The sequence below is a fragment of the Pteropus vampyrus genome, unplaced genomic scaffold, assembly GCF_000151845.1.
Source record: "Pteropus vampyrus isolate Shadow unplaced genomic scaffold, Pvam_2.0 Scaffold88, whole genome shotgun sequence".
NCBI classification, from domain to species: Eukaryota; Metazoa; Chordata; class Mammalia; order Chiroptera; family Pteropodidae; genus Pteropus; species Pteropus vampyrus.
The window spans coordinates 4,020,068-4,026,679 of NW_011888869.1; positions in this window are offsets into that span (position 1 = coordinate 4,020,068).

Below are 6,612 nucleotides of genomic sequence, written 5' to 3' on the forward strand. Positions count from 1 at the left end.
AATTATTTTAAAAAGAAATATTAATAGGACTATAATTAATGATTCACCATTCCACCCACCCCCTTAAATTAACATTCAGTCACATCTCAAATCCATGAGTATTTATAAGCAGTCTGACTAGCCACTTCAAGAATTATATTTTACTGTACAAAAGTTAGAAAATTTGGTGCTCTGCCTCTTGTTTGAACTATTTTCTATATCTTTAGGGAAGAAAAGAAGTACTGTTTCCAGATTGAAAACTCTCTTCCCCTGCTCTGAACAGAGCTCCCCTGGCTTGGGCAGAGAGACGACCTTTGCAGACAAACATTACTCTGTTGACAGAAGAAACCCTATGCCATTTACTCCACCCTGCCTCTCTTCCAGATGACATCGGAGCAAATGCACAAGGGGGAACTGCATCCTTCTTGGCCAGACTTAATTCCTTAGGTTGACTCCTTTAAACAAAACTAGCCCACGGTCAAGGCTACTTAAGACTTCATAGATTATCTGAAACCTGTCAGGCCTGGCTTGTTAACTTGCTTGATTTAGATTTCTGCCCACATACAGTTATTTCCTGTGTCAGATTATCCAGTGTAGTCCCAGTCTGAACACAGGCCACACAATTGTTCTGGTTAAACATTAAACTTAGTTATTAGTTTTCTGCTTTATATTAATTCTCACTACTTTTAACAATATACTTAGTGAATGAACATCAAGTAAATCAATCAGTACTCCAAACCACTTATATCATCACAAATCCTCATCATTCAAGTTTCTATCTCCATCATAAAGCATTCCATGATTTTCACACTGAGTTGTTCCTTCTCCTAATTTCTACACCTAAAAGAACCCATAATTTCATAAATTATATAAATGTCTAACCACTATGCTGTACACCGGAAACTAATATAAAATAATATGAACATCAACTCTAATCAAAAATTAAATAAATAATTAAATAGTCCCAATCCCACTTATTATTCTTGCCCCCTTAGATACTATGGATTGATTTCTTTCTAAAGTTACTAAGAACAAAACAGCCCAATTTTATTGTCTTTTAAGAGAGCAGAGATATATTAAATTTACCACCACCACACACACACAGAAAGAAGCCATTAGAACTCTTAGTACATGTTAATGACAGGTAGTTCATTACTGCTAATTCTTCAAGAATTGCCTAAACATTTTTTTTACTCTCATCAATGCACAGTTGCCCATGCTTACAAAATATAGAGAAGATACTAGTAACCTAATTTAATGACACACAAAGAGATGACACCTTGTCATTCAAAGGTGCTCCTGCTTCTAATGTATTGACTCTTCTGCACAGGTGAGATAATACCCCTTTTAATCTGAGTAAGCAAAGAAAGTCAATAAACTTCACGGTAGCCCGGAGTACAGAACCCATCAACACTGGGCAAGTATGAGACTGAGAGTTACTAAAAAGATGCCAAAAAAGTATAACAAAATGAAACAGAATAGATATAAAATAAAAGTATTTGCAGTCTCTTATTGCCTAAACTTCATCATATGCAGATTGGGAAACATCCATCAAGAAAAGCATCTGACAGAGACTATACATTAACCAAAAAAGAGATTCCAAATAAAGAATCTTTGCCTTTATCTTTGCACAGAAAACCTCCCTCCTATCTCCAAAGCTGGGTTTCCTTAGCTATAAGAGAAAAGGGGAACAAACAGTGTTAGCAATCACAAAATGAGTGAGATATGGAGAATCGTGTGAGCACATATGACCAACTTTAAATTGTAGCTCCATAAGGAGAAGAAAGAGAATAGAGCAGAGAAAATATCTGAAGAGAAAATAGTTGAGAAATATCCAGAAATAATTATACATGCCAAGATACAAACTGAAGAAACCAAATGACTCTTAGCAGAACATTTATTTGCATCATATCGTAGCATAACAGCACATCACAAAAAAACAGAGATCTTAAAGTCAACTCAAGAGAAAAGAGAAATTACGTAGGAAGGAGTGTTAGGCTGACATGCGATTGATTCCTCAATAACGACGCAATCTAGAAAACAGCAGAATTGTATTTTCAAAAAGGTGATAGGTAATAACTCACCCTCTAGAAGTTTATAACCAAAAAAACTAATTTTCAAAAAGAAAATGAAATTATACCTTTTCAGGTTAAAAAAATGAAAGCTTATAATTACGATATCTCCACTAAACTTTTAAATAATGTTTTAGGATAAAGAAAATGATCCCAGAAGGAAAAAGTGAAATTAAAAAAAAAAAGACAATTAAGCAAGGAAAACAGTAAACGTAGTGAAATCTAAACACTGGTCGGATGAAATATCACTTGATGGTAGAGCGTTCGAAGTCTTTGTATGGTTTGGGAAGAGGGTAAAGTTATTAGATTCAATGTCTGTTGAGTTTAAAATGCATGTTAAAAAGTTCAGAATAACAAAGGATAAAATTTTCAAACCAGTAAAGGGGAAAATGCAACAAAAGCAAATCTGAAAAATAAAACTGAATCCAAGAAAAGGCAAGAAAGAAAAAAAAAAACAAACACAGAAAATGTAAAATAGAAAGATATAGCAATAATTCAAAATAGATCAAATATAGTAAAGATGTAGACTTTTTTATATGCACTAAATAATGTCTTCAAAATACATAAAGCAAAAAAATAATTTCGAACCTCAGAGAAACTCACAAGTCTAATATTAAAATTGATTTTAATATTTCCTTTTCAGTAATTGATAATTTCTTGAAAGAACTGCTTCATTTCTAAATTTTAAAATTAAAAAAAGACTTTTATATAATTCATGGTTTCATAGCTAAAAGTTAATTAGCTAAGTTTCTTACTTAATAACAGAAGAACAGAATTAAATGCAAAGAAAATAAGGAACAAAATAATATAGACCTGGATTTAAACAGAAAGCAATCAAGAAATAATCAATAAAACCAAAGTTGCTTCTTTGAAAGGCAAAAATAATTTGAAATAACTGGTGAGACTGATAAAGTAAAAAGTTAAATAAACAACATCAAGAGTGAAAAGGAGGACATAACCACAGATATAAGAGGTTTTTTAAAATTAGAGGAATTATGAAAAAATTTGCAATTTTAATATTTAAACAAAATACCAAAACTGACTCAAAAAGCAGATAACCTGGCTTGTCATATACTGATTAAATAAATTAAATCTGATTTTAAAATCTTCTACCGAAGAATATATCAATTTAGATGATTTTATAAGCATGTTCTATGAAACATTTAGGAAATAAATAAATACAGTCCTAACCAATATCTTCCAGAGAATAGAGAGAGTGAAGAACCTCCGGCATGAGTTAAGATAATAGGGTTTTGTATCAGAGACTCAATACTAATTCAATAGCCTAAAGAAGATAGAAATTTATTCTTCTGTTACATAACAATCCACAGTTGTTGCTACAGACAGAGGATGGTTGTCATTCAAGAGGCAGGTTTCTTCAATCTTGTTTTTAGGTTTGTTTGTTTGTTTGTTTGTTTTCCTTTTGAAGCTATATTACAGGCACATTCTTGTTCTGGCTCATCAGATGTAAATAGAGAGTATATAGAGGATGGATTCGAAACCTCAGCATTTGAAATCTCTGATTTTAAAATAAAATACATCACTTTTACCTACATTCCACTGGCATCAACTTAGTAAGTAGTAAACATGCAACTTCAAGGGAGTCTGAAAAAATTAGCACTGCTCTACATAGTGTGTTTAGACAGGTTTAAACTCATTTCTGTTGAAAGTATCCAAGTAGAAAATAGACAACCACCCGTTAGGGATGCTATAGAAGGAATTATTGCGTCAGAATAAAGGTTTTTCTTGTTCCAATCTAAGAGTCCTTCATACTCCAAGATTCTGTGAATCTATAATATAGGTTGATTAAAAAGCAAACGAAGGGAGAACAACCACAAAACGAGAAAATGAGTGCAAAATAGGAAGGCTGCAGGCACCAAAACAAGCCATTCACTCCAAATTTGCCTGTACTGGGAGCTGGGAAATTATGTCACATTAGCTGTAAGATTGCAGTTCAAGGAATAGTGATTCAATCTCCTGTTGCCATAAATCCATGAATTAGAGTGAATTTACCAATCAAGAGCCATTTTTATAATTTATGTGTAACTACCATCACGATATCTCTTAATTCATAAAATGGTAAAAGAAGAAAACTCAAATTTTATGTAGCATCTGTTATTATACTAGGTGTTTACACATAATATCTCATCTAATCTTTTTGTAACTGCCTTTTCATAGATGAAGAAAATTAGAATTAAAGAGATAAAACCAATTTCCTGAAGTTGCCTATGTTCCTGGGTATCCATTTACTTAATGTACACAAGGATTTCTTTTCATTAGTTCTAACAGCCCAGTTATTTTGGGGCTTAAAATCACTAAAACACACTGGAAGGCATTCTACATACAGTTTCATATTTTAAAATAAGTATAATTGTCCATAGAAACTAATATATCTACTTGTATTTGAAAGAAATATATGAAAATGACTAATTGTAAATGTTTAACTTATTGATGAGAAGGGTCAAAATGGTGTGACGACTGTATAAATTACTAAAAGTTGTACATCTTTTAAAAAGATATCAATCAGAATATCAAAACTTTTTACCTCTTTAAGTTGGAAAGGTCATATTTCCAGTTTATTATTCCCCTAATAGGATAAATTAACTTAATTCCCTCATTTTTAATTAAATTTTAGCTCACTAATAGTTCATTATTGACAAATGGAATAATTTATTGTTTTATAGGGAAGAAAAAATATGTAAGTTTGTCTTTAGTGACAATATATTCTATTTGGGTATTATCTCATTTTTCAGTAATAATTTCTCACAGACGTTTAGAGCCTAATTCATCAAGTAACTCAGCTGTGAGGAAAAATGTGATATTCTCTTTCTCTGAGGCCTTCTTAGCTTACTAGCTTTCTGGTGAATATATTATCCTTTTTTTTTTTTTTTTTTTTTAGCCATTTCATGATAGTCCGGGAACATTTCAGCTTATTCTAAAAATAAAGAACATTTAATGAGGATCACCAAGGCATTTTTTTAAAATGGTTTAAAACGTAATTTCTTGCTGTCTCCTGGAAGTCCCTTTTCCTAGTTTAAACATTTCCCTTTGCCCTTGACCCTTGCTCTCTCTTGGTCATAATTGAGTCCTTACATTTTCTTAAAAAATGATTTCTTTTAATTTTTTACTAAACTATCTTACTTGGCTTATCTGTGGGTTGCTTTAATTTATAATTCAGTGAAAACAAGCGGGATTGTTCATTTAATAATCACTTCTGGCATTACCCAAAACTTCTTAATAAGAATTTAAAAATATCACACTTATAATGCATACAATTTCTTAGAGTCATAATACTGTAAATTATAACCTACTAAACTAGGATATCACCACTTCCTATTTCCAGCAAATAGACTATGGTCTGATATGGCATTATGAGATGTAAAGAATAAAAAGAGCAGAACAGAACGGTTCCAGGTTTCAGTGTCACAAAAGCTTTTGAAAGCAGAATAGACTATTTCACAGACTTAAACTGAAGACATCCTTGGAGGAAAAAATCCTTCAAATTGCATCTTTAAGAGGCATGCCATCACATGTAGCATATCATACTACAGAATAATCATTGTTAAGCATACTTTGCCTTATAAATATGAGAACAAAGTCTATGAAATTACTTTGTACATTACCATTGTATGCGCAAATAAGATGATAAAGTGCCGATCAGAGTGTGGTTAGCGCAATCGACATTTTCTACACACAGTAGCAACGATTTTTATAAAATGTCAGTTCTACATTCAAATCCTCCAACGTTTTTCCATTTCAGTAGAATAAAATCCAAAATCCTACAAGGATTGGTCATGATCTGACCCCTGAGGACCTCTCTGATGTCACTTACTTCCATGTCACCAGTTCCTTCCTCTCCAGCCACATGGGTCTCTTAGCCATGTGCTGTCCTGCCTCAAGGCCATTGTAGAACTGTCACCTCTGCCTTGAACATTCACGTGGATATCCACATGACTCCATCCACTGTTTCAGGTCTTTATTCAAATGCCACCTCCCATTCACAATCACGTCTCCTACCCTGCTTTTCTTTTCTCCATTATAGACATAGAATATAGATACTGATTTGGGGGAGGGGGGGTCGACATTCCTCTCTTGGAGGGTGGACTTTATAAAAATGGTGAATTTGTTTTATTCAAAGATGTGTTTCTAGCACCCAGAAGAGCAACTAGCACAAAGCAGGCTCTCAGTAAATATTACTCTTGAATGAAGAAATGCTTTAAAAGTAAGTGTTGTACAGCAGTTGACTCACATTAGGTATTCAGACAACATTTCTGACTCCCTACTTAATGAGGCCAAGGTTGCTGATGTGATAACCATAGAAATTAAACTGTTCCAAGCAGAAATGAATGCTGCACCCAGTCCCACAGTGGTACTCCCAAACTGTAGCCTGCATGCTGCCATCACAAGGGTAGAGGGACAATAGTGGAGAGATTCGGATACACACAAAAACATAACGGAGAAAACTGCTCAGAGAATACACATGGCATGTATGAACTAAACAGTAAAACATCAGATACGTGTTACTTGAAGTTTGCTATGTTTTTAAAACTGCATGTATTAC